Consider the following 25,758-nt stretch of genomic DNA (forward strand, 5'->3'; position numbering starts at 1 on the left):
AAACGCGTGGATTGCAGCAGCAGCAAGCCGAAAAGTGCAGGCATGTAAGGGATCTAGAGGTTGACAACATGTCTTCTTAACGGGAGTCCAGGAGCTCATCTCCACAAATGGACTTTTCAGGATCCTTGGGTGGCTCCGTAGTTTGAAACCAATTCTGGTTATCGCTTCTCGGCCTTTTGGCTAAGATCAAGTGTAGTATCTGTTCTTATCAGTTTAATATCTGATACGTCCCCTATCTGGGGACCATATATTAAATGGATTTTTAGAACAGGGAGATGGAAAAAGAGCTTGCTCTGTCCACTCCACGCATTGACCTGGTATTGCAGTATCTCCAGGACCGGTGCACCCCTTCTTTAATGCAGTTTCTAAAATCAGAAAGAATTGAATTCAATGTTTTTTGTTCATTTTGCTTGTTTGTCGGATTTTGGGATGGACTCTTTGGCTTTGCTTTTCTTCTCCTCATTGGATTTTTCATGTTCAAAGTTGCAGAAGCCAGATTACAAGCTCATTTTGGTTCATCTTCAGCAACTGTGCATTGCATTGCCATGTAATGTGATGCAATGCTATCTTTCTAGCTCTCCCTTTTTACTTCCTTTTGGATAAACAGACATATTAGGCAAGCATTTTGGAGCTTTCACCTAAATAACTACAGGTGGTGAGATAAGCTGCACAATATAATTGACCTTTCAGTATATTGTTGCACACACACCATCTATTTAGCAAATGCCCTTGTTATCAACAGCAGCCTTTTAAACTCACCTGAGCTAACAGGTATGTGCGCTGGTTACTCTGCTGCGCTTAAAATTTCTTTTTTGGTTTGCTACAATGCCTTTTCTGAAACGTTGTCTCCTTCTGCTGGAACACTGACTTCTTTCATTTAATGCCTGCAGACTATAAAAGAGAACCCAACCCAAAAAGTTTGGTTGATTAGTCTGTGGCATTCTGTTAAACTGTTGCTTATGGCGGTCTCTGTGAGCTTCTCAGCGACATTCAGCCAGCCAGGTATCCTGCCTGCAGTAGATGGAATGTGGCAATGGAACGCTGGCTGCGCGTGTCATAATAGGCTCTAAGCCTTTATATACCTGTGCACAGCAGCAGCCACCTTCAGTCTGCTGCTGGACAGCCAGCAGCAGCAGCAGCAGGAGAGGTATGTAATCAGGAGCCCTCCTGCTAAGGGTAGACAGCTGCTCGTTCCACCCCACCCCCCGCCTTAATTGGTTCTCCTCCCTTCCAACGGTGTTGAGGCGGGTGGGAACAGCAGGGGGTGAAGGTGCTGTGTTTAAAGAGGTGGAGTTATGCAGATCTAAAACGCGTGGATTGCAGCAGCAGCAAGCCGAAAAGTGCAGGCATGTAAGGGATCTAGAGGTTGACAACATGTCTTCTTAACGGGAGTCCAGGAGCTCATCTCCACAAATGGACTTTTCAGGATCCTTGGGTGGCTCCGTAGTTTGAAACCAATTCTGGTTATCGCTTCTCGGCCTTTTGGCTAAGATCAAGTGTAGTATCTGTTCTTATCAGTTTAATATCTGATACGTCCCCTATCTGGGGACCATATATTAAATGGATTTTTAGAACAGGGAGATGGAAAAAGAGCTTGCTCTGTCCACTCCACGCATTGACCTGGTATTGCAGTATCTCCAGGACCGGTGCACCCCTTCTTTAATGCAGTTTCTAAAATCAGAAAGAATTGAATTCAATGTTTTTTGTTCATTTTGCTTGTTTGTCGGATTTTGGGATGGACTCTTTGGCTTTGCTTTTCTTCTCCTCATTGGATTTTTCATGTTCAAAGTTGCAGAAGCCAGATTACAAGCTCATTTTGGTTCATCTTCAGCAACTGTGCATTGCATTGCCATGTAATGTGATGCAATGCTATCTTTCTAGCTCTCCCTTTTTACTTCCTTTTGGATAAACAGACATATTAGGCAAGCATTTTGGAGCTTTCACCTAAATAACTACAGGTGGTGAGATAAGCTGCACAATATAATTGACCTTTCAGTATATTGTTGCACACACACCATCTATTTAGCAAATGCCCTTGTTATCAACAGCAGCCTTTTAAACTCACCTGAGCTAACAGGTATGTGCGCTGGTTACTCTGCTGCGCTTAAAATTTCTTTTTTGGTTTGCTACAATGCCTTTTCTGAAACGTTGTCTCCTTCTGCTGGAACACTGACTTCTTTCATTTAATGCCTGCAGACTATAAAAGAGAACCCAACCCAAAAAGTTTGGTTGATTAGTCTGTGGCATTCTGTTAAACTGTTGCTTATGGCGGTCTCTGTGAGCTTCTCAGCGACATTCAGCCAGCCAGGTATCCTGCCTGCAGTAGATGGAATGTGGCAATGGAACGCTGGCTGCGCGTGTCATAATAGGCTCTGAGCCTTTATATACCTGTGCACAGCAGCAGCCACCTTCAGTCTGCTGCTGGACAGCCAGCAGCAGCAGCAGCAGGAGAGGTATGTAATCAGGAGCCCTCCTGCTAAGGGTAGACAGCTGCTCGTTCCACCCCACCCCCCGCCTTAATTGGTTCTCCTCCCTTCCAACGGTGTTGAGGCGGGTGGGAACAGCAGGGGGTGAAGGTGCTGTGTTTAAAGAGGTGGAGTTATGCAGATCTAAAACGCGTGGATTGCAGCAGCAGCAAGCCGAAAAGTGCAGGCATGTAAGGGATCTAGAGGTTGACAACATGTCTTCTTAACGGGAGTCCAGGAGCTCATCTCCACAAATGGACTTTTCAGGATCCTTGGGTGGCTCCGTAGTTTGAAACCAATTCTGGTTATCGCTTCTCGGCCTTTTGGCTAAGATCAAGTGTAGTATCTGTTCTTATCAGTTTAATATCTGATACGTCCCCTATCTGGGGACCATATATTAAATGGATTTTTAGAACAGGGAGATGGAAAAAGAGCTTGCTCTGTCCACTCCACGCATTGACCTGGTATTGCAGTATCTCCAGGACCGGTGCACCCCTTCTTTAATGCAGTTTCTAAAATCAGAAAGAATTGAATTCAATGTTTTTTGTTCATTTTGCTTGTTTGTCGGATTTTGGGATGGACTCTTTGGCTTTGCTTTTCTTCTCCTCATTGGATTTTTCATGTTCAAAGTTGCAGAAGCCAGATTACAAGCTCATTTTGGTTCATCTTCAGCAACTGTGCATTGCATTGCCATGTAATGTGATGCAATGCTATCTTTCTAGCTCTCCCTTTTTACTTCCTTTTGGATAAACAGACATATTAGGCAAGCATTTTGGAGCTTTCACCTAAATAACTACAGGTGGTGAGATAAGCTGCACAATATAATTGACCTTTCAGTATATTGTTGCACACACACCATCTATTTAGCAAATGCCCTTGTTATCAACAGCAGCCTTTTAAACTCACCTGAGCTAACAGGTATGTGCGCTGGTTACTCTGCTGCGCTTAAAATTTCTTTTTTGGTTTGCTACAATGCCTTTTCTGAAACGTTGTCTCCTTCTGCTGGAACACTGACTTCTTTCATTTAATGCCTGCAGACTATAAAAGAGAACCCAACCCAAAAAGTTTGGTTGATTAGTCTGTGGCATTCTGTTAAACTGTTGCTTATGGCGGTCTCTGTGAGCTTCTCAGCGACATTCAGCCAGCCAGGTATCCTGCCTGCAGTAGATGGAATGTGGCAATGGAACGCTGGCTGCGCGTGTCATAATAGGCTCTGAGCCTTTATATACCTGTGCACAGCAGCAGCCACCTTCAGTCTGCTGCTGGACAGCCAGCAGCAGCAGCAGCAGGAGAGGTATGTAATCAGGAGCCCTCCTGCTAAGGGTAGACAGCTGCTCGTTCCACCCCACCCCCCGCCTTAATTGGTTCTCCTCCCTTCCAACGGTGTTGAGGCGGGTGGGAACAGCAGGGGGTGAAGGTGCTGTGTTTAAAGAGGTGGAGTTATGCAGATCTAAAACGCGTGGATTGCAGCAGCAGCAAGCCGAAAAGTGCAGGCATGTAAGGGATCTAGAGGTTGACAACATGTCTTCTTAACGGGAGTCCAGGAGCTCATCTCCACAAATGGACTTTTCAGGATCCTTGGGTGGCTCCGTAGTTTGAAACCAATTCTGGTTATCGCTTCTCGGCCTTTTGGCTAAGATCAAGTGTAGTATCTGTTCTTATCAGTTTAATATCTGATACGTCCCCTATCTGGGGACCATATATTAAATGGATTTTTAGAACAGGGAGATGGAAAAAGAGCTTGCTCTGTCCACTCCACGCATTGACCTGGTATTGCAGTATCTCCAGGACCGGTGCACCCCTTCTTTAATGCAGTTTCTAAAATCAGAAAGAATTGAATTCAATGTTTTTTGTTCATTTTGCTTGTTTGTCGGATTTTGGGATGGACTCTTTGGCTTTGCTTTTCTTCTCCTCATTGGATTTTTCATGTTCAAAGTTGCAGAAGCCAGATTACAAGCTCATTTTGGTTCATCTTCAGCAACTGTGCATTGCATTGCCATGTAATGTGATGCAATGCTATCTTTCTAGCTCTCCCTTTTTACTTCCTTTTGGATAAACAGACATATTAGGCAAGCATTTTGGAGCTTTCACCTAAATAACTACAGGTGGTGAGATAAGCTGCACAATATAATTGACCTTTCAGTATATTGTTGCACACACACCATCTATTTAGCAAATGCCCTTGTTATCAACAGCAGCCTTTTAAACTCACCTGAGCTAACAGGTATGTGCGCTGGTTACTCTGCTGCGCTTAAAATTTCTTTTTTGGTTTGCTACAATGCCTTTTCTGAAACGTTGTCTCCTTCTGCTGGAACACTGACTTCTTTCATTTAATGCCTGCAGACTATAAAAGAGAACCCAACCCAAAAAGTTTGGTTGATTAGTCTGTGGCATTCTGTTAAACTGTTGCTTATGGCGGTCTCTGTGAGCTTCTCAGCGACATTCAGCCAGCCAGGTATCCTGCCTGCAGTAGATGGAATGTGGCAATGGAACGCTGGCTGCGCGTGTCATAATAGGCTCTGAGCCTTTATATACCTGTGCACAGCAGCAGCCACCTTCAGTCTGCTGCTGGACAGCCAGCAGCAGCAGCAGCAGGAGAGGTATGTAATCAGGAGCCCTCCTGCTAAGGGTAGACAGCTGCTCGTTCCACCCCACCCCCCGCCTTAATTGGTTCTCCTCCCTTCCAACGGTGTTGAGGCGGGTGGGAACAGCAGGGGGTGAAGGTGCTGTGTTTAAAGAGGTGGAGTTATGCAGATCTAAAACGCGTGGATTGCAGCAGCAGCAAGCCGAAAAGTGCAGGCATGTAAGGGATCTAGAGGTTGACAACATGTCTTCTTAACGGGAGTCCAGGAGCTCATCTCCACAAATGGACTTTTCAGGATCCTTGGGTGGCTCCGTAGTTTGAAACCAATTCTGGTTATCGCTTCTCGGCCTTTTGGCTAAGATCAAGTGTAGTATCTGTTCTTATCAGTTTAATATCTGATACGTCCCCTATCTGGGGACCATATATTAAATGGATTTTTAGAACAGGGAGATGGAAAAAGAGCTTGCTCTGTCCACTCCACGCATTGACCTGGTATTGCAGTATCTCCAGGACCGGTGCACCCCTTCTTTAATGCAGTTTCTAAAATCAGAAAGAATTGAATTCAATGTTTTTTGTTCATTTTGCTTGTTTGTCGGATTTTGGGATGGACTCTTTGGCTTTGCTTTTCTTCTCCTCATTGGATTTTTCATGTTCAAAGTTGCAGAAGCCAGATTACAAGCTCATTTTGGTTCATCTTCAGCAACTGTGCATTGCATTGCCATGTAATGTGATGCAATGCTATCTTTCTAGCTCTCCCTTTTTACTTCCTTTTGGATAAACAGACATATTAGGCAAGCATTTTGGAGCTTTCACCTAAATAACTACAGGTGGTGAGATAAGCTGCACAATATAATTGACCTTTCAGTATATTGTTGCACACACACCATCTATTTAGCAAATGCCCTTGTTATCAACAGCAGCCTTTTAAACTCACCTGAGCTAACAGGTATGTGCGCTGGTTACTCTGCTGCGCTTAAAATTTCTTTTTTGGTTTGCTACAATGCCTTTTCTGAAACGTTGTCTCCTTCTGCTGGAACACTGACTTCTTTCATTTAATGCCTGCAGACTATAAAAGAGAACCCAACCCAAAAAGTTTGGTTGATTAGTCTGTGGCATTCTGTTAAACTGTTGCTTATGGCGGTCTCTGTGAGCTTCTCAGCGACATTCAGCCAGCCAGGTATCCTGCCTGCAGTAGATGGAATGTGGCAATGGAACGCTGGCTGCGCGTGTCATAATAGGCTCTGAGCCTTTATATACCTGTGCACAGCAGCAGCCACCTTCAGTCTGCTGCTGGACAGCCAGCAGCAGCAGCAGCAGGAGAGGTATGTAATCAGGAGCCCTCCTGCTAAGGGTAGACAGCTGCTCGTTCCACCCCACCCCCCGCCTTAATTGGTTCTCCTCCCTTCCAACGGTGTTGAGGCGGGTGGGAACAGCAGGGGGTGAAGGTGCTGTGTTTAAAGAGGTGGAGTTATGCAGATCTAAAACGCGTGGATTGCAGCAGCAGCAAGCCGAAAAGTGCAGGCATGTAAGGGATCTAGAGGTTGACAACATGTCTTCTTAACGGGAGTCCAGGAGCTCATCTCCACAAATGGACTTTTCAGGATCCTTGGGTGGCTCCGTAGTTTGAAACCAATTCTGGTTATCGCTTCTCGGCCTTTTGGCTAAGATCAAGTGTAGTATCTGTTCTTATCAGTTTAATATCTGATACGTCCCCTATCTGGGGACCATATATTAAATGGATTTTTAGAACAGGGAGATGGAAAAAGAGCTTGCTCTGTCCACTCCACGCATTGACCTGGTATTGCAGTATCTCCAGGACCGGTGCACCCCTTCTTTAATGCAGTTTCTAAAATCAGAAAGAATTGAATTCAATGTTTTTTGTTCATTTTGCTTGTTTGTCGGATTTTGGGATGGACTCTTTGGCTTTGCTTTTCTTCTCCTCATTGGATTTTTCATGTTCAAAGTTGCAGAAGCCAGATTACAAGCTCATTTTGGTTCATCTTCAGCAACTGTGCATTGCATTGCCATGTAATGTGATGCAATGCTATCTTTCTAGCTCTCCCTTTTTACTTCCTTTTGGATAAACAGACATATTAGGCAAGCATTTTGGAGCTTTCACCTAAATAACTACAGGTGGTGAGATAAGCTGCACAATATAATTGACCTTTCAGTATATTGTTGCACACACACCATCTATTTAGCAAATGCCCTTGTTATCAACAGCAGCCTTTTAAACTCACCTGAGCTAACAGGTATGTGCGCTGGTTACTCTGCTGCGCTTAAAATTTCTTTTTTGGTTTGCTACAATGCCTTTTCTGAAACGTTGTCTCCTTCTGCTGGAACACTGACTTCTTTCATTTAATGCCTGCAGACTATAAAAGAGAACCCAACCCAAAAAGTTTGGTTGATTAGTCTGTGGCATTCTGTTAAACTGTTGCTTATGGCGGTCTCTGTGAGCTTCTCAGCGACATTCAGCCAGCCAGGTATCCTGCCTGCAGTAGATGGAATGTGGCAATGGAACGCTGGCTGCGCGTGTCATAATAGGCTCTGAGCCTTTATATACCTGTGCACAGCAGCAGCCACCTTCAGTCTGCTGCTGGACAGCCAGCAGCAGCAGCAGCAGGAGAGGTATGTAATCAGGAGCCCTCCTGCTAAGGGTAGACAGCTGCTCGTTCCACCCCACCCCCCGCCTTAATTGGTTCTCCTCCCTTCCAACGGTGTTGAGGCGGGTGGGAACAGCAGGGGGTGAAGGTGCTGTGTTTAAAGAGGTGGAGTTATGCAGATCTAAAACGCGTGGATTGCAGCAGCAGCAAGCCGAAAAGTGCAGGCATGTAAGGGATCTAGAGGTTGACAACATGTCTTCTTAACGGGAGTCCAGGAGCTCATCTCCACAAATGGACTTTTCAGGATCCTTGGGTGGCTCCGTAGTTTGAAACCAATTCTGGTTATCGCTTCTCGGCCTTTTGGCTAAGATCAAGTGTAGTATCTGTTCTTATCAGTTTAATATCTGATACGTCCCCTATCTGGGGACCATATATTAAATGGATTTTTAGAACAGGGAGATGGAAAAAGAGCTTGCTCTGTCCACTCCACGCATTGACCTGGTATTGCAGTATCTCCAGGACCGGTGCACCCCTTCTTTAATGCAGTTTCTAAAATCAGAAAGAATTGAATTCAATGTTTTTTGTTCATTTTGCTTGTTTGTCGGATTTTGGGATGGACTCTTTGGCTTTGCTTTTCTTCTCCTCATTGGATTTTTCATGTTCAAAGTTGCAGAAGCCAGATTACAAGCTCATTTTGGTTCATCTTCAGCAACTGTGCATTGCATTGCCATGTAATGTGATGCAATGCTATCTTTCTAGCTCTCCCTTTTTACTTCCTTTTGGATAAACAGACATATTAGGCAAGCATTTTGGAGCTTTCACCTAAATAACTACAGGTGGTGAGATAAGCTGCACAATATAATTGACCTTTCAGTATATTGTTGCACACACACCATCTATTTAGCAAATGCCCTTGTTATCAACAGCAGCCTTTTAAACTCACCTGAGCTAACAGGTATGTGCGCTGGTTACTCTGCTGCGCTTAAAATTTCTTTTTTGGTTTGCTACAATGCCTTTTCTGAAACGTTGTCTCCTTCTGCTGGAACACTGACTTCTTTCATTTAATGCCTGCAGACTATAAAAGAGAACCCAACCCAAAAAGTTTGGTTGATTAGTCTGTGGCATTCTGTTAAACTGTTGCTTATGGCGGTCTCTGTGAGCTTCTCAGCGACATTCAGCCAGCCAGGTATCCTGCCTGCAGTAGATGGAATGTGGCAATGGAACGCTGGCTGCGCGTGTCATAATAGGCTCTGAGCCTTTATATACCTGTGCACAGCAGCAGCCACCTTCAGTCTGCTGCTGGACAGCCAGCAGCAGCAGCAGCAGGAGAGGTATGTAATCAGGAGCCCTCCTGCTAAGGGTAGACAGCTGCTCGTTCCACCCCACCCCCCGCCTTAATTGGTTCTCCTCCCTTCCAACGGTGTTGAGGCGGGTGGGAACAGCAGGGGGTGAAGGTGCTGTGTTTAAAGAGGTGGAGTTATGCAGATCTAAAACGCGTGGATTGCAGCAGCAGCAAGCCGAAAAGTGCAGGCATGTAAGGGATCTAGAGGTTGACAACATGTCTTCTTAACGGGAGTCCAGGAGCTCATCTCCACAAATGGACTTTTCAGGATCCTTGGGTGGCTCCGTAGTTTGAAACCAATTCTGGTTATCGCTTCTCGGCCTTTTGGCTAAGATCAAGTGTAGTATCTGTTCTTATCAGTTTAATATCTGATACGTCCCCTATCTGGGGACCATATATTAAATGGATTTTTAGAACAGGGAGATGGAAAAAGAGCTTGCTCTGTCCACTCCACGCATTGACCTGGTATTGCAGTATCTCCAGGACCGGTGCACCCCTTCTTTAATGCAGTTTCTAAAATCAGAAAGAATTGAATTCAATGTTTTTTGTTCATTTTGCTTGTTTGTCGGATTTTGGGATGGACTCTTTGGCTTTGCTTTTCTTCTCCTCATTGGATTTTTCATGTTCAAAGTTGCAGAAGCCAGATTACAAGCTCATTTTGGTTCATCTTCAGCAACTGTGCATTGCATTGCCATGTAATGTGATGCAATGCTATCTTTCTAGCTCTCCCTTTTTACTTCCTTTTGGATAAACAGACATATTAGGCAAGCATTTTGGAGCTTTCACCTAAATAACTACAGGTGGTGAGATAAGCTGCACAATATAATTGACCTTTCAGTATATTGTTGCACACACACCATCTATTTAGCAAATGCCCTTGTTATCAACAGCAGCCTTTTAAACTCACCTGAGCTAACAGGTATGTGCGCTGGTTACTCTGCTGCGCTTAAAATTTCTTTTTTGGTTTGCTACAATGCCTTTTCTGAAACGTTGTCTCCTTCTGCTGGAACACTGACTTCTTTCATTTAATGCCTGCAGACTATAAAAGAGAACCCAACCCAAAAAGTTTGGTTGATTAGTCTGTGGCATTCTGTTAAACTGTTGCTTATGGCGGTCTCTGTGAGCTTCTCAGCGACATTCAGCCAGCCAGGTATCCTGCCTGCAGTAGATGGAATGTGGCAATGGAACGCTGGCTGCGCGTGTCATAATAGGCTCTGAGCCTTTATATACCTGTGCACAGCAGCAGCCACCTTCAGTCTGCTGCTGGACAGCCAGCAGCAGCAGCAGCAGGAGAGGTATGTAATCAGGAGCCCTCCTGCTAAGGGTAGACAGCTGCTCGTTCCACCCCACCCCCCGCCTTAATTGGTTCTCCTCCCTTCCAACGGTGTTGAGGCGGGTGGGAACAGCAGGGGGTGAAGGTGCTGTGTTTAAAGAGGTGGAGTTATGCAGATCTAAAACGCGTGGATTGCAGCAGCAGCAAGCCGAAAAGTGCAGGCATGTAAGGGATCTAGAGGTTGACAACATGTCTTCTTAACGGGAGTCCAGGAGCTCATCTCCACAAATGGACTTTTCAGGATCCTTGGGTGGCTCCGTAGTTTGAAACCAATTCTGGTTATCGCTTCTCGGCCTTTTGGCTAAGATCAAGTGTAGTATCTGTTCTTATCAGTTTAATATCTGATACGTCCCCTATCTGGGGACCATATATTAAATGGATTTTTAGAACAGGGAGATGGAAAAAGAGCTTGCTCTGTCCACTCCACGCATTGACCTGGTATTGCAGTATCTCCAGGACCGGTGCACCCCTTCTTTAATGCAGTTTCTAAAATCAGAAAGAATTGAATTCAATGTTTTTTGTTCATTTTGCTTGTTTGTCGGATTTTGGGATGGACTCTTTGGCTTTGCTTTTCTTCTCCTCATTGGATTTTTCATGTTCAAAGTTGCAGAAGCCAGATTACAAGCTCATTTTGGTTCATCTTCAGCAACTGTGCATTGCATTGCCATGTAATGTGATGCAATGCTATCTTTCTAGCTCTCCCTTTTTACTTCCTTTTGGATAAACAGACATATTAGGCAAGCATTTTGGAGCTTTCACCTAAATAACTACAGGTGGTGAGATAAGCTGCACAATATAATTGACCTTTCAGTATATTGTTGCACACACACCATCTATTTAGCAAATGCCCTTGTTATCAACAGCAGCCTTTTAAACTCACCTGAGCTAACAGGTATGTGCGCTGGTTACTCTGCTGCGCTTAAAATTTCTTTTTTGGTTTGCTACAATGCCTTTTCTGAAACGTTGTCTCCTTCTGCTGGAACACTGACTTCTTTCATTTAATGCCTGCAGACTATAAAAGAGAACCCAACCCAAAAAGTTTGGTTGATTAGTCTGTGGCATTCTGTTAAACTGTTGCTTATGGCGGTCTCTGTGAGCTTCTCAGCGACATTCAGCCAGCCAGGTATCCTGCCTGCAGTAGATGGAATGTGGCAATGGAACGCTGGCTGCGCGTGTCATAATAGGCTCTGAGCCTTTATATACCTGTGCACAGCAGCAGCCACCTTCAGTCTGCTGCTGGACAGCCAGCAGCAGCAGCAGCAGGAGAGGTATGTAATCAGGAGCCCTCCTGCTAAGGGTAGACAGCTGCTCGTTCCACCCCACCCCCCGCCTTAATTGGTTCTCCTCCCTTCCAACGGTGTTGAGGCGGGTGGGAACAGCAGGGGGTGAAGGTGCTGTGTTTAAAGAGGTGGAGTTATGCAGATCTAAAACGCGTGGATTGCAGCAGCAGCAAGCCGAAAAGTGCAGGCATGTAAGGGATCTAGAGGTTGACAACATGTCTTCTTAACGGGAGTCCAGGAGCTCATCTCCACAAATGGACTTTTCAGGATCCTTGGGTGGCTCCGTAGTTTGAAACCAATTCTGGTTATCGCTTCTCGGCCTTTTGGCTAAGATCAAGTGTAGTATCTGTTCTTATCAGTTTAATATCTGATACGTCCCCTATCTGGGGACCATATATTAAATGGATTTTTAGAACAGGGAGATGGAAAAAGAGCTTGCTCTGTCCACTCCACGCATTGACCTGGTATTGCAGTATCTCCAGGACCGGTGCACCCCTTCTTTAATGCAGTTTCTAAAATCAGAAAGAATTGAATTCAATGTTTTTTGTTCATTTTGCTTGTTTGTCGGATTTTGGGATGGACTCTTTGGCTTTGCTTTTCTTCTCCTCATTGGATTTTTCATGTTCAAAGTTGCAGAAGCCAGATTACAAGCTCATTTTGGTTCATCTTCAGCAACTGTGCATTGCATTGCCATGTAATGTGATGCAATGCTATCTTTCTAGCTCTCCCTTTTTACTTCCTTTTGGATAAACAGACATATTAGGCAAGCATTTTGGAGCTTTCACCTAAATAACTACAGGTGGTGAGATAAGCTGCACAATATAATTGACCTTTCAGTATATTGTTGCACACACACCATCTATTTAGCAAATGCCCTTGTTATCAACAGCAGCCTTTTAAACTCACCTGAGCTAACAGGTATGTGCGCTGGTTACTCTGCTGCGCTTAAAATTTCTTTTTTGGTTTGCTACAATGCCTTTTCTGAAACGTTGTCTCCTTCTGCTGGAACACTGACTTCTTTCATTTAATGCCTGCAGACTATAAAAGAGAACCCAACCCAAAAAGTTTGGTTGATTAGTCTGTGGCATTCTGTTAAACTGTTGCTTATGGCGGTCTCTGTGAGCTTCTCAGCGACATTCAGCCAGCCAGGTATCCTGCCTGCAGTAGATGGAATGTGGCAATGGAACGCTGGCTGCGCGTGTCATAATAGGCTCTGAGCCTTTATATACCTGTGCACAGCAGCAGCCACCTTCAGTCTGCTGCTGGACAGCCAGCAGCAGCAGCAGCAGGAGAGGTATGTAATCAGGAGCCCTCCTGCTAAGGGTAGACAGCTGCTCGTTCCACCCCACCCCCCGCCTTAATTGGTTCTCCTCCCTTCCAACGGTGTTGAGGCGGGTGGGAACAGCAGGGGGTGAAGGTGCTGTGTTTAAAGAGGTGGAGTTATGCAGATCTAAAACGCGTGGATTGCAGCAGCAGCAAGCCGAAAAGTGCAGGCATGTAAGGGATCTAGAGGTTGACAACATGTCTTCTTAACGGGAGTCCAGGAGCTCATCTCCACAAATGGACTTTTCAGGATCCTTGGGTGGCTCCGTAGTTTGAAACCAATTCTGGTTATCGCTTCTCGGCCTTTTGGCTAAGATCAAGTGTAGTATCTGTTCTTATCAGTTTAATATCTGATACGTCCCCTATCTGGGGACCATATATTAAATGGATTTTTAGAACAGGGAGATGGAAAAAGAGCTTGCTCTGTCCACTCCACGCATTGACCTGGTATTGCAGTATCTCCAGGACCGGTGCACCCCTTCTTTAATGCAGTTTCTAAAATCAGAAAGAATTGAATTCAATGTTTTTTGTTCATTTTGCTTGTTTGTCGGATTTTGGGATGGACTCTTTGGCTTTGCTTTTCTTCTCCTCATTGGATTTTTCATGTTCAAAGTTGCAGAAGCCAGATTACAAGCTCATTTTGGTTCATCTTCAGCAACTGTGCATTGCATTGCCATGTAATGTGATGCAATGCTATCTTTCTAGCTCTCCCTTTTTACTTCCTTTTGGATAAACAGACATATTAGGCAAGCATTTTGGAGCTTTCACCTAAATAACTACAGGTGGTGAGATAAGCTGCACAATATAATTGACCTTTCAGTATATTGTTGCACACACACCATCTATTTAGCAAATGCCCTTGTTATCAACAGCAGCCTTTTAAACTCACCTGAGCTAACAGGTATGTGCGCTGGTTACTCTGCTGCGCTTAAAATTTCTTTTTTGGTTTGCTACAATGCCTTTTCTGAAACGTTGTCTCCTTCTGCTGGAACACTGACTTCTTTCATTTAATGCCTGCAGACTATAAAAGAGAACCCAACCCAAAAAGTTTGGTTGATTAGTCTGTGGCATTCTGTTAAACTGTTGCTTATGGCGGTCTCTGTGAGCTTCTCAGCGACATTCAGCCAGCCAGGTATCCTGCCTGCAGTAGATGGAATGTGGCAATGGAACGCTGGCTGCGCGTGTCATAATAGGCTCTGAGCCTTTATATACCTGTGCACAGCAGCAGCCACCTTCAGTCTGCTGCTGGACAGCCAGCAGCAGCAGCAGCAGGAGAGGTATGTAATCAGGAGCCCTCCTGCTAAGGGTAGACAGCTGCTCGTTCCACCCCACCCCCCGCCTTAATTGGTTCTCCTCCCTTCCAACGGTGTTGAGGCGGGTGGGAACAGCAGGGGGTGAAGGTGCTGTGTTTAAAGAGGTGGAGTTATGCAGATCTAAAACGCGTGGATTGCAGCAGCAGCAAGCCGAAAAGTGCAGGCATGTAAGGGATCTAGAGGTTGACAACATGTCTTCTTAACGGGAGTCCAGGAGCTCATCTCCACAAATGGACTTTTCAGGATCCTTGGGTGGCTCCGTAGTTTGAAACCAATTCTGGTTATCGCTTCTCGGCCTTTTGGCTAAGATCAAGTGTAGTATCTGTTCTTATCAGTTTAATATCTGATACGTCCCCTATCTGGGGACCATATATTAAATGGATTTTTAGAACAGGGAGATGGAAAAAGAGCTTGCTCTGTCCACTCCACGCATTGACCTGGTATTGCAGTATCTCCAGGACCGGTGCACCCCTTCTTTAATGCAGTTTCTAAAATCAGAAAGAATTGAATTCAATGTTTTTTGTTCATTTTGCTTGTTTGTCGGATTTTGGGATGGACTCTTTGGCTTTGCTTTTCTTCTCCTCATTGGATTTTTCATGTTCAAAGTTGCAGAAGCCAGATTACAAGCTCATTTTGGTTCATCTTCAGCAACTGTGCATTGCATTGCCATGTAATGTGATGCAATGCTATCTTTCTAGCTCTCCCTTTTTACTTCCTTTTGGATAAACAGACATATTAGGCAAGCATTTTGGAGCTTTCACCTAAATAACTACAGGTGGTGAGATAAGCTGCACAATATAATTGACCTTTCAGTATATTGTTGCACACACACCATCTATTTAGCAAATGCCCTTGTTATCAACAGCAGCCTTTTAAACTCACCTGAGCTAACAGGTATGTGCGCTGGTTACTCTGCTGCGCTTAAAATTTCTTTTTTGGTTTGCTACAATGCCTTTTCTGAAACGTTGTCTCCTTCTGCTGGAACACTGACTTCTTTCATTTAATGCCTGCAGACTATAAAAGAGAACCCAACCCAAAAAGTTTGGTTGATTAGTCTGTGGCATTCTGTTAAACTGTTGCTTATGGCGGTCTCTGTGAGCTTCTCAGCGACATTCAGCCAGCCAGGTATCCTGCCTGCAGTAGATGGAATGTGGCAATGGAACGCTGGCTGCGCGTGTCATAATAGGCTCTGAGCCTTTATATACCTGTGCACAGCAGCAGCCACCTTCAGTCTGCTGCTGGACAGCCAGCAGCAGCAGCAGCAGGAGAGGTATGTAATCAGGAGCCCTCCTGCTAAGGGTAGACAGCTGCTCGTTCCACCCCACCCCCGCCTTAATTGGTTCTCCTCCCTTCCAACGGTGTTGAGGCGGGTGGGAACAGCAGGGGGTGAAGGTGCTGTGTTTAAAGAGGTGGAGTTATGCAGATCTAAAACGCGTGGATTGCAGCAGCAGCAAGCCGAAAAGTGCAGGCATGTAAGGGATCTAGAGGTTGACAACATGTCTTCTTAACGGGAGTCCAGGAGCTCATCTCCACAAATGGACTTTTCAGGATCCTTGGGTGGCTCCGTAGTTTGAAACCAATTCTGGTTATCGCTTCTCGGCCTTTTGGCTAAGATCAAGTGTAGTATCTGTTCTTATCAGTTTAATATCTGATACGTCCCCTATCTGGGGACCATATATTAAATGGATTTTTAGAACAGGGAGATGGAAAAAGAGCTTGCTCTGTCCACTCCACGCATTGACCTGGTATTGCAGTATCTCCAGGACCGGTGCACCCCTTCTTTAATGCAGTTTCTAAAATCAGAAAGAATTGAATTCAATGTTTTTGTTCATTTTGCTTGTTTGTCGGATTTTGGGATGGACTCTTTGGCTTTGCTTTTCTTCTCCTCATTGGATTTTTCATGTTCAAAGTTGCAGAAGCCAGATTACAAGCTCATTTTGGTTCATCTTCAGCAACTGTGCATTGCATTGCCATGTAATGTGATGCAATGCTATCTTTCTAGCTCTCCCTTTTTACTTCCTTTTGGATAAACAGACATATTAGGCAAGCATTTTGGAGCTTTCACCTAAATAACTACAGGTGGTGAGATAAGCTGCACAATATAATTGACCTTTCAGTATATTGTTGCACACACACCATCTATTTAGCAAATGCCCTTGTTATCAACAGCAGCCTTTTAAACTCACCTGAGCTAACAGGTATGTGCGCTGGTTACTCTGCTGCGCTTAAAATTTCTTTTTTGGTTTGCTACAATGCCTTTTCTGAAACGTTGTCTCCTTCTGCTGGAACACTGACTTCTTTCATTTAATGCCTGCAGACTATAAAAGAGAACCCAACCCAAAAAGTTTGGTTGATTAGTCTGTGGCATTCTGTTAAACTGTTGCTTATGGCGGTCTCTGTGAGCTTCTCAGCGACATTCAGCCAGCCAGGTATCCTGCCTGCAGTAGATGGAATGTGGCAATGGAACGCTGGCTGCGCGTGTCATAATAGGCTCTGAGCCTTTATATACCTGTGCACAGCAGCAGCCACCTTCAGTCTGCTGCTGGACAGCCAGCAGCAGCAGCAGCAGGAGAGGTATGTAATCAGGAGCCCTCCTGCTAAGGGTAGACAGCTGCTCGTTCCACCCCACCCCCCGCCTTAATTGGTTCTCCTCCCTTCCAACGGTGTTGAGGCGGGTGGGAACAGCAGGGGGTGAAGGTGCTGTGTTTAAAGAGGTGGAGTTATGCAGATCTAAAACGCGTGGATTGCAGCAGCAGCAAGCCGAAAAGTGCAGGCATGTAAGGGATCTAGAGGTTGACAACATGTCTTCTTAACGGGAGTCCAGGAGCTCATCTCCACAAATGGACTTTTCAGGATCCTTGGGTGGCTCCGTAGTTTGAAACCAATTCTGGTTATCGCTTCTCGGCCTTTTGGCTAAGATCAAGTGTAGTATCTGTTCTTATCAGTTTAATATCTGATACGTCCCCTATCTGGGGACCATATATTAAATGGATTTTTAGAACAGGGAGATGGAAAAAGAGCTTGCTCTGTCCACTCCACGCATTGACCTGGTATTGCAGTATCTCCAGGACCGGTGCACCCCTTCTTTAATGCAGTTTCTAAAATCAGAAAGAATTGAATTCAATGTTTTTTGTTCATTTTGCTTGTTTGTCGGATTTTGGGATGGACTCTTTGGCTTTGCTTTTCTTCTCCTCATTGGATTTTTCATGTTCAAAGTTGCAGAAGCCAGATTACAAGCTCATTTTGGTTCATCTTCAGCAACTGTGCATTGCATTGCCATGTAATGTGATGCAATGCTATCTTTCTAGCTCTCCCTTTTTACTTCCTTTTGGATAAACAGACATATTAGGCAAGCATTTTGGAGCTTTCACCTAAATAACTACAGGTGGTGAGATAAGCTGCACAATATAATTGACCTTTCAGTATATTGTTGCACACACACCATCTATTTAGCAAATGCCCTTGTTATCAACAGCAGCCTTTTAAACTCACCTGAGCTAACAGGTATGTGCGCTGGTTACTCTGCTGCGCTTAAAATTTCTTTTTTGGTTTGCTACAATGCCTTTTCTGAAACGTTGTCTCCTTCTGCTGGAACACTGACTTCTTTCATTTAATGCCTGCAGACTATAAAAGAGAACCCAACCCAAAAAGTTTGGTTGATTAGTCTGTGGCATTCTGTTAAACTGTTGCTTATGGCGGTCTCTGTGAGCTTCTCAGCGACATTCAGCCAGCCAGGTATCCTGCCTGCAGTAGATGGAATGTGGCAATGGAACGCTGGCTGCGCGTGTCATAATAGGCTCTGAGCCTTTATATACCTGTGCACAGCAGCAGCCACCTTCAGTCTGCTGCTGGACAGCCAGCAGCAGCAGCAGCAGGAGAGGTATGTAATCAGGAGCCCTCCTGCTAAGGGTAGACAGCTGCTCGTTCCACCCCACCCCCCGCCTTAATTGGTTCTCCTCCCTTCCAACGGTGTTGAGGCGGGTGGGAACAGCAGGGGGTGAAGGTGCTGTGTTTAAAGAGGTGGAGTTATGCAGATCTAAAACGCGTGGATTGCAGCAGCAGCAAGCCGAAAAGTGCAGGCATGTAAGGGATCTAGAGGTTGACAACATGTCTTCTTAACGGGAGTCCAGGAGCTCATCTCCACAAATGGACTTTTCAGGATCCTTGGGTGGCTCCGTAGTTTGAAACCAATTCTGGTTATCGCTTCTCGGCCTTTTGGCTAAGATCAAGTGTAGTATCTGTTCTTATCAGTTTAATATCTGATACGTCCCCTATCTGGGGACCATATATTAAATGGATTTTTAGAACAGGGAGATGGAAAAAGAGCTTGCTCTGTCCACTCCACGCATTGACCTGGTATTGCAGTATCTCCAGGACCGGTGCACCCCTTCTTTAATGCAGTTTCTAAAATCAGAAAGAATTGAATTCAATGTTTTTTGTTCATTTTGCTTGTTTGTCGGATTTTGGGATGGACTCTTTGGCTTTGCTTTTCTTCTCCTCATTGGATTTTTCATGTTCAAAGTTGCAGAAGCCAGATTACAAGCTCATTTTGGTTCATCTTCAGCAACTGTGCATTGCATTGCCATGTAATGTGATGCAATGCTATCTTTCTAGCTCTCCCTTTTTACTTCCTTTTGGATAAACAGACATATTAGGCAAGCATTTTGGAGCTTTCACCTAAATAACTACAGGTGGTGAGATAAGCTGCACAATATAATTGACCTTTCAGTATATTGTTGCACACACACCATCTATTTAGCAAATGCCCTTGTTATCAACAGCAGCCTTTTAAACTCACCTGAGCTAACAGGTATGTGCGCTGGTTACTCTGCTGCGCTTAAAATTTCTTTTTTGGTTTGCTACAATGCCTTTTCTGAAACGTTGTCTCCTTCTGCTGGAACACTGACTTCTTTCATTTAATGCCTGCAGACTATAAAAGAGAACCCAACCCAAAAAGTTTGGTTGATTAGTCTGTGGCATTCTGTTAAACTGTTGCTTATGGCGGTCTCTGTGAGCTTCTCAGCGACATTCAGCCAGCCAGGTATCCTGCCTGCAGTAGATGGAATGTGGCAATGGAACGCTGGCTGCGCGTGTCATAATAGGCTCTGAGCCTTTATATACCTGTGCACAGCAGCAGCCACCTTCAGTCTGCTGCTGGACAGCCAGCAGCAGCAGCAGCAGGAGAGGTATGTAATCAGGAGCCCTCCTGCTAAGGGTAGACAGCTGCTCGTTCCACCCCACCCCCCGCCTTAATTGGTTCTCCTCCCTTCCAACGGTGTTGAGGCGGGTGGGAACAGCAGGGGGTGAAGGTGCTGTGTTTAAAGAGGTGGAGTTATGCAGATCTAAAACGCGTGGATTGCAGCAGCAGCAAGCCGAAAAGTGCAGGCATGTAAGGGATCTAGAGGTTGACAACATGTCTTCTTAACGGGAGTCCAGGAGCTCATCTCCACAAATGGACTTTTCAGGATCCTTGGGTGGCTCCGTAGTTTGAAACCAATTCTGGTTATCGCTTCTCGGCCTTTTGGCTAAGATCAAGTGTAGTATCTGTTCTTATCAGTTTAATATCTGATACGTCCCCTATCTGGGGACCATATATTAAATGGATTTTTAGAACAGGGAGATGGAAAAAGAGCTTGCTCTGTCCACTCCACGCATTGACCTGGTATTGCAGTATCTCCAGGACCGGTGCACCCCTTCTTTAATGCAGTTTCTAAAATCAGAAAGAATTGAATTCAATGTTTTTTGTTCATTTTGCTTGTTTGTCGGATTTTGGGATGGACTCTTTGGCTTTGCTTTTCTTCTCCTCATTGGATTTTTCATGTTCAAAGTTGCAGAAGCCAGATTACAAGCTCATTTTGGTTCATCTTCAGCAACTGTGCATTGCATTGCCATGTAATGTGATGCAATGCTATCTTTCTAGCTCTCCCTTTTTACTTCCTTTTGGATAAACAGACATATTAGGCAAGCATTTTGGAGCTTTCACCTAAATAACTACAGGTGGTGAGATAAGCTGCACAATATAATTGACCTTTCAGTATATTGTTGCACACACACCATCTATTTAGCAAATGCCCTTGTTATCAACAGCAGCCTTTTAAACTCACCTGAGCTAACAGGTATGTGCGCTGGTTACTCTGCTGCGCTTAAAATTTCTTTTTTGGTTTGCTACAATGCCTTTTCTGAAACGTTGTCTCCTTCTGCTGGAACACTGACTTCTTTCATTTAATGCCTGCAGACTATAAAAGAGAACCCAACCCAAAAAGTTTGGTTGATTAGTCTGTGGCATTCTGTTAAACTGTTGCTTATGGCGGTCTCTGTGAGCTTCTCAGCGACATTCAGCCAGCCAGGTATCCTGCCTGCAGTAGATGGAATGTGGCAATGGAACGCTGGCTGCGCGTGTCATAATAGGCTCTGAGCCTTTATATACCTGTGCACAGCAGCAGCCACCTTCAGTCTGCTGCTGGACAGCCAGCAGCAGCAGCAGCAGGAGAGGTATGTAATCAGGAGCCCTCCTGCTAAGGGTAGACAGCTGCTCGTTCCACCCCACCCCCCGCCTTAATTGGTTCTCCTCCCTTCCAACGGTGTTGAGGCGGGTGGGAACAGCAGGGGGTGAAGGTGCTGTGTTTAAAGAGGTGGAGTTATGCAGATCTAAAACGCGTGGATTGCAGCAGCAGCAAGCCGAAAAGTGCAGGCATGTAAGGGATCTAGAGGTTGACAACATGTCTTCTTAACGGGAGTCCAGGAGCTCATCTCCACAAATGGACTTTTCAGGATCCTTGGGTGGCTCCGTAGTTTGAAACCAATTCTGGTTATCGCTTCTCGGCCTTTTGGCTAAGATCAAGTGTAGTATCTGTTCTTATCAGTTTAATATCTGATACGTCCCCTATCTGGGGACCATATATTAAATGGATTTTTAGAACAGGGAGATGGAAAAAGAGCTTGCTCTGTCCACTCCACGCATTGACCTGGTATTGCAGTATCTCCAGGACCGGTGCACCCCTTCTTTAATGCAGTTTCTAAAATCAGAAAGAATTGAATTCAATGTTTTTTGTTCATTTTGCTTGTTTGTCGGATTTTGGGATGGACTCTTTGGCTTTGCTTTTCTTCTCCTCATTGGATTTTTCATGTTCAAAGTTGCAGAAGCCAGATTACAAGCTCATTTTGGTTCATCTTCAGCAACTGTGCATTGCATTGCCATGTAATGTGATGCAATGCTATCTTTCTAGCTCTCCCTTTTTACTTCCTTTTGGATAAACAGACATATTAGGCAAGCATTTTGGAGCTTTCACCTAAATAACTACAGGTGGTGAGATAAGCTGCACAATATAATTGACCTTTCAGTATATTGTTGCACACACACCATCTATTTAGCAAATGCCCTTGTTATCAACAGCAGCCTTTTAAACTCACCTGAGCTAACAGGTATGTGCGCTGGTTACTCTGCTGCGCTTAAAATTTCTTTTTTGGTTTGCTACAATGCCTTTTCTGAAACGTTGTCTCCTTCTGCTGGAACACTGACTTCTTTCATTTAATGCCTGCAGACTATAAAAGAGAACCCAACCCAAAAAGTTTGGTTGATTAGTCTGTGGCATTCTGTTAAACTGTTGCTTATGGCGGTCTCTGTGAGCTTCTCAGCGACATTCAGCCAGCCAGGTATCCTGCCTGCAGTAGATGGAATGTGGCAATGGAACGCTGGCTGCGCGTGTCATAATAGGCTCTGAGCCTTTATATACCTGTGCACAGCAGCAGCCACCTTCAGTCTGCTGCTGGACAGCCAGCAGCAGCAGCAGCAGGAGAGGTATGTAATCAGGAGCCCTCCTGCTAAGGGTAGACAGCTGCTCGTTCCACCCCACCCCCCGCCTTAATTGGTTCTCCTCCCTTCCAACGGTGTTGAGGCGGGTGGGAACAGCAGGGGGTGAAGGTGCTGTGTTTAAAGAGGTGGAGTTATGCAGATCTAAAACGCGTGGATTGCAGCAGCAGCAAGCCGAAAAGTGCAGGCATGTAAGGGATCTAGAGGTTGACAACATGTCTTCTTAACGGGAGTCCAGGAGCTCATCTCCACAAATGGACTTTTCAGGATCCTTGGGTGGCTCCGTAGTTTGAAACCAATTCTGGTTATCGCTTCTCGGCCTTTTGCTAAGATCAAGTGTAGTATCTGTTCTTATCAGTTTAATATCTGATACGTCCCCTATCTGGGGACCATATATTAAATGGATTTTTAGAACAGGGAGATGGAAAAAGAGCTTGCTCTGTCCACTCCACGCATTGACCTGGTATTGCAGTATCTCCAGGACCGGTGCACCCCTTCTTTAATGCAGTTTCTAAAATCAGAAAGAATTGAATTCAATGTTTTTTGTTCATTTTGCTTGTTTGTCGGATTTTGGGATGGACTCTTTGGCTTTGCTTTTCTTCTCCTCATTGGATTTTTCATGTTCAAAGTTGCAGAAGCCAGATTACAAGCTCATTTTGGTTCATCTTCAGCAACTGTGCATTGCATTGCCATGTAATGTGATGCAATGCTATCTTTCTAGCTCTCCCTTTTTACTTCCTTTTGGATAAACAGACATATTAGGCAAGCATTTTGGAGCTTTCACCTAAATAACTACAGGTGGTGAGATAAGCTGCACAATATAATTGACCTTTCAGTATATTGTTGCACACACACCATCTATTTAGCAAATGCCCTTGTTATCAACAGCAGCCTTTTAAACTCACCTGAGCTAACAGGTATGTGCGCTGGTTACTCTGCTGCGCTTAAAATTTCTTTTTTGGTTTGCTACAATGCCTTTTCTGAAACGTTGTCTCCTTCTGCTGGAACACTGACTTCTTTCATTTAATGCCTGCAGACTATAAAAGAGAACCCAACCCAAAAAGTTTGGTTGATTAGTCTGTGGCATTCTGTTAAACTGTTGCTTATGGCGGTCTCTGTGAGCTTCTCAGCGACATTCAGCCAGCCAGGTATCCTGCCTGCAGTAGATGGAATGTGGCAATGGAACGCTGGCTGCGCGTGTCATAATAGGCTCTGAGCCTTTATATACCTGTGCACAGCAGCAGCCACCTTCAGTCTGCTGCTGGACAGCCAGCAGCAGCAGCAGCAGGAGAGGTATGTAATCAGGAGCCCTCCTGCTAAGGGTAGACAGCTGCTCGTTCCACCCCACCCCCCGCCTTAATTGGTTCTCCTCCCTTCCAACGGTGTTGAGGCGGGTGGGAACAGCAGGGGGTGAAGGTGCTGTGTTTAAAGAGGTGGAGTTATGCAGATCTAAAACGCGTGGATTGCAGCAGCAGCAAGCCGAAAAGTGCAGGCATGTAAGGGATCTAGAGGTTGACAACATGTCTTCTTAACGGGAGTCCAGGAGCTCATCTCCACAAATGGACTTTTCAGGATCCTTGGGTGGCTCCGTAGTTTGAAACCAATTCTGGTTATCGCTTCTCGGCCTTTTGGCTAAGATCAAGTGTAGTATCTGTTCTTATCAGTTTAATATCTGATACGTCCCCTATCTGGGGACCATATATTAAATGGATTTTTAGAACAGGGAGATGGAAAAAGAGCTTGCTCTGTCCACTCCACGCATTGACCTGGTATTGCAGTATCTCCAGGACCGGTGCACCCCTTCTTTAATGCAGTTTCTAAAATCAGAAAGAATTGAATTCAATGTTTTTTGTTCATTTTGCTTGTTTGTCGGATTTTGGGATGGACTCTTTGGCTTTGCTTTTCTTCTCCTCATTGGATTTTTCATGTTCAAAGTTGCAGAAGCCAGATTACAAGCTCATTTTGGTTCATCTTCAGCAACTGTGCATTGCATTGCCATGTAATGTGATGCAATGCTATCTTTCTAGCTCTCCCTTTTTACTTCCTTTTGGATAAACAGACATATTAGGCAAGCATTTTGGAGCTTTCACCTAAATAACTACAGGTGGTGAGATAAGCTGCACAATATAATTGACCTTTCAGTATATTGTTGCACACACACCATCTATTTAGCAAATGCCCTTGTTATCAACAGCAGCCTTTTAAACTCACCTGAGCTAACAGGTATGTGCGCTGGTTACTCTGCTGCGCTTAAAATTTCTTTTTTGGTTTGCTACAATGCCTTTTCTGAAACGTTGTCTCCTTCTGCTGGAACACTGACTTCTTTCATTTAATGCCTGCAGACTATAAAAGAGAACCCAACCCAAAAAGTTTGGTTGATTAGTCTGTGGCATTCTGTTAAACTGTTGCTTATGGCGGTCTCTGTGAGCTTCTCAGCGACATTCAGCCAGCCAGGTATCCTGCCTGCAGTAGATGGAATGTGGCAATGGAACGCTGGCTGCGCGTGTCATAATAGGCTCTGAGCCTTTATATACCTGTGCACAGCAGCAGCCACCTTCAGTCTGCTGCTGGACAGCCAGCAGCAGCAGCAGCAGGAGAGGTATGTAATCAGGAGCCCTCCTGCTAAGGGTAGACAGCTGCTCGTTCCACCCCACCCCCGCCTTAATTGGTTCTCCTCCCTTCCAACGGTGTTGAGGCGGGTGGGAACAGCAGGGGGTGAAGGTGCTGTGTTTAAAGAGGTGGAGTTATGCAGATCTAAAACGCGTGGATTGCAGCAGCAGCAAGCCGAAAAGTGCAGGCATGTAAGGGATCTAGAGGTTGACAACATGTCTTCTTAACGGGAGTCCAGGAGCTCATCTCCACAAATGGACTTTTCAGGATCCTTGGGTGGCTCCGTAGTTTGAAACCAATTCTGGTTATCGCTTCTCGGCCTTTTGGCTAAGATCAAGTGTAGTATCTGTTCTTATCAGTTTAATATCTGATACGTCCCCTATCTGGGGACCATATATTAAATGGATTTTTAGAACAGGGAGATGGAAAAAGAGCTTGCTCTGTCCACTCCACGCATTGACCTGGTATTGCAGTATCTCCAGGACCGGTGCACCCCTTCTTTAATGCAGTTTCTAAAATCAGAAAGAATTGAATTCAATGTTTTTTGTTCATTTTGCTTGTTTGTCGGATTTTGGGATGGACTCTTTGGCTTTGCTTTTCTTCTCCTCATTGGATTTTTCATGTTCAAAGTTGCAGAAGCCAGATTACAAGCTCATTTTGGTTCATCTTCAGCAACTGTGCATTGCATTGCCATGTAATGTGATGCAATGCTATCTTTCTAGCTCTCCCTTTTACTTCCTTTTGGATAAACAGACATATTAGGCAAGCATTTTGGAGCTTTCACCTAAATAACTACAGGTGGTGAGATAAGCTGCACAATATAATTGACCTTTCAGTATATTGTTGCACACACACCATCTATTTAGCAAATGCCCTTGTTATCAACAGCAGCCTTTTAAACTCACCTGAGCTAACAGGTATGTGCGCTGGTTACTCTGCTGCGCTTAAAATTTCTTTTTTGGTTTGCTACAATGCCTTTTCTGAAACGTTGTCTCCTTCTGCTGGAACACTGACTTCTTTCATTTAATGCCTGCAGACTATAAAAGAGAACCCAACCCAAAAAGTTTGGTTGATTAGTCTGTGGCATTCTGTTAA

At 44.8% G+C, this 25,758-nt stretch overlaps 20 non-coding genes across 20 annotated transcripts; all 20 read left to right on the plus strand.

The window, feature by feature from the left end:
- The first annotated feature begins 160 nt into the window (after positions 1 to 160).
- LOC141250652 (U2 spliceosomal RNA) lies at positions 161 to 351 on the plus strand. The gene has a single exon (XR_012312777.1). It is a non-coding gene; the product is annotated as a U2 spliceosomal RNA (small nuclear RNA).
- A 1,115-nt stretch (positions 352 to 1,466) lies between these two features.
- Positions 1,467 to 1,657, plus strand: LOC141250654 (U2 spliceosomal RNA). The gene has a single exon (XR_012312779.1). It is a non-coding gene; the product is annotated as a U2 spliceosomal RNA (small nuclear RNA).
- Positions 1,658 to 2,772: 1,115 nt separating this feature from the next.
- On the plus strand, positions 2,773 to 2,963 carry LOC141250655 (U2 spliceosomal RNA). Its single transcript, XR_012312780.1, has one exon. It is a non-coding gene; the product is annotated as a U2 spliceosomal RNA (small nuclear RNA).
- Positions 2,964 to 4,078: 1,115 nt separating this feature from the next.
- On the plus strand, positions 4,079 to 4,269 carry LOC141250656 (U2 spliceosomal RNA). Its single transcript, XR_012312781.1, has one exon. It is a non-coding gene; the product is annotated as a U2 spliceosomal RNA (small nuclear RNA).
- Positions 4,270 to 5,384: 1,115 nt separating this feature from the next.
- On the plus strand, positions 5,385 to 5,575 carry LOC141250657 (U2 spliceosomal RNA). The gene has a single exon (XR_012312782.1). It is a non-coding gene; the product is annotated as a U2 spliceosomal RNA (small nuclear RNA).
- A 1,115-nt stretch (positions 5,576 to 6,690) lies between these two features.
- LOC141250658 (U2 spliceosomal RNA) lies at positions 6,691 to 6,881 on the plus strand. Its single transcript, XR_012312783.1, has one exon. It is a non-coding gene; the product is annotated as a U2 spliceosomal RNA (small nuclear RNA).
- Positions 6,882 to 7,996: 1,115 nt separating this feature from the next.
- LOC141250659 (U2 spliceosomal RNA) lies at positions 7,997 to 8,187 on the plus strand. Its single transcript, XR_012312784.1, has one exon. It is a non-coding gene; the product is annotated as a U2 spliceosomal RNA (small nuclear RNA).
- Positions 8,188 to 9,302: 1,115 nt separating this feature from the next.
- Positions 9,303 to 9,493, plus strand: LOC141250660 (U2 spliceosomal RNA). Its single transcript, XR_012312785.1, has one exon. It is a non-coding gene; the product is annotated as a U2 spliceosomal RNA (small nuclear RNA).
- A 1,115-nt stretch (positions 9,494 to 10,608) lies between these two features.
- Positions 10,609 to 10,799, plus strand: LOC141250661 (U2 spliceosomal RNA). Its single transcript, XR_012312786.1, has one exon. It is a non-coding gene; the product is annotated as a U2 spliceosomal RNA (small nuclear RNA).
- Positions 10,800 to 11,914: 1,115 nt separating this feature from the next.
- On the plus strand, positions 11,915 to 12,105 carry LOC141250662 (U2 spliceosomal RNA). The gene has a single exon (XR_012312787.1). It is a non-coding gene; the product is annotated as a U2 spliceosomal RNA (small nuclear RNA).
- A 1,115-nt stretch (positions 12,106 to 13,220) lies between these two features.
- Positions 13,221 to 13,411, plus strand: LOC141250664 (U2 spliceosomal RNA). The gene has a single exon (XR_012312788.1). It is a non-coding gene; the product is annotated as a U2 spliceosomal RNA (small nuclear RNA).
- Positions 13,412 to 14,526: 1,115 nt separating this feature from the next.
- LOC141250666 (U2 spliceosomal RNA) lies at positions 14,527 to 14,717 on the plus strand. The gene has a single exon (XR_012312790.1). It is a non-coding gene; the product is annotated as a U2 spliceosomal RNA (small nuclear RNA).
- A 1,114-nt stretch (positions 14,718 to 15,831) lies between these two features.
- LOC141250667 (U2 spliceosomal RNA) lies at positions 15,832 to 16,022 on the plus strand. Its single transcript, XR_012312791.1, has one exon. It is a non-coding gene; the product is annotated as a U2 spliceosomal RNA (small nuclear RNA).
- Positions 16,023 to 17,136: 1,114 nt separating this feature from the next.
- Positions 17,137 to 17,327, plus strand: LOC141250668 (U2 spliceosomal RNA). The gene has a single exon (XR_012312792.1). It is a non-coding gene; the product is annotated as a U2 spliceosomal RNA (small nuclear RNA).
- A 1,115-nt stretch (positions 17,328 to 18,442) lies between these two features.
- Positions 18,443 to 18,633, plus strand: LOC141250669 (U2 spliceosomal RNA). The gene has a single exon (XR_012312793.1). It is a non-coding gene; the product is annotated as a U2 spliceosomal RNA (small nuclear RNA).
- A 1,115-nt stretch (positions 18,634 to 19,748) lies between these two features.
- On the plus strand, positions 19,749 to 19,939 carry LOC141250670 (U2 spliceosomal RNA). Its single transcript, XR_012312794.1, has one exon. It is a non-coding gene; the product is annotated as a U2 spliceosomal RNA (small nuclear RNA).
- Positions 19,940 to 21,054: 1,115 nt separating this feature from the next.
- On the plus strand, positions 21,055 to 21,245 carry LOC141250671 (U2 spliceosomal RNA). The gene has a single exon (XR_012312795.1). It is a non-coding gene; the product is annotated as a U2 spliceosomal RNA (small nuclear RNA).
- A 1,115-nt stretch (positions 21,246 to 22,360) lies between these two features.
- On the plus strand, positions 22,361 to 22,550 carry LOC141250677 (U2 spliceosomal RNA). The gene has a single exon (XR_012312801.1). It is a non-coding gene; the product is annotated as a U2 spliceosomal RNA (small nuclear RNA).
- A 1,115-nt stretch (positions 22,551 to 23,665) lies between these two features.
- LOC141250672 (U2 spliceosomal RNA) lies at positions 23,666 to 23,856 on the plus strand. The gene has a single exon (XR_012312796.1). It is a non-coding gene; the product is annotated as a U2 spliceosomal RNA (small nuclear RNA).
- A 1,114-nt stretch (positions 23,857 to 24,970) lies between these two features.
- Positions 24,971 to 25,161, plus strand: LOC141250673 (U2 spliceosomal RNA). Its single transcript, XR_012312797.1, has one exon. It is a non-coding gene; the product is annotated as a U2 spliceosomal RNA (small nuclear RNA).
- Positions 25,162 to 25,758: the final 597 nt, after the last annotated feature.

This window comes from Phyllobates terribilis, unplaced genomic scaffold (assembly GCF_046119375.1).
Source record: "Phyllobates terribilis strain yellow unplaced genomic scaffold, ASM4611937v1 Scaffold_6039__1_contigs__length_47248, whole genome shotgun sequence".
NCBI classification, from domain to species: domain Eukaryota; kingdom Metazoa; phylum Chordata; class Amphibia; order Anura; family Dendrobatidae; genus Phyllobates; species Phyllobates terribilis.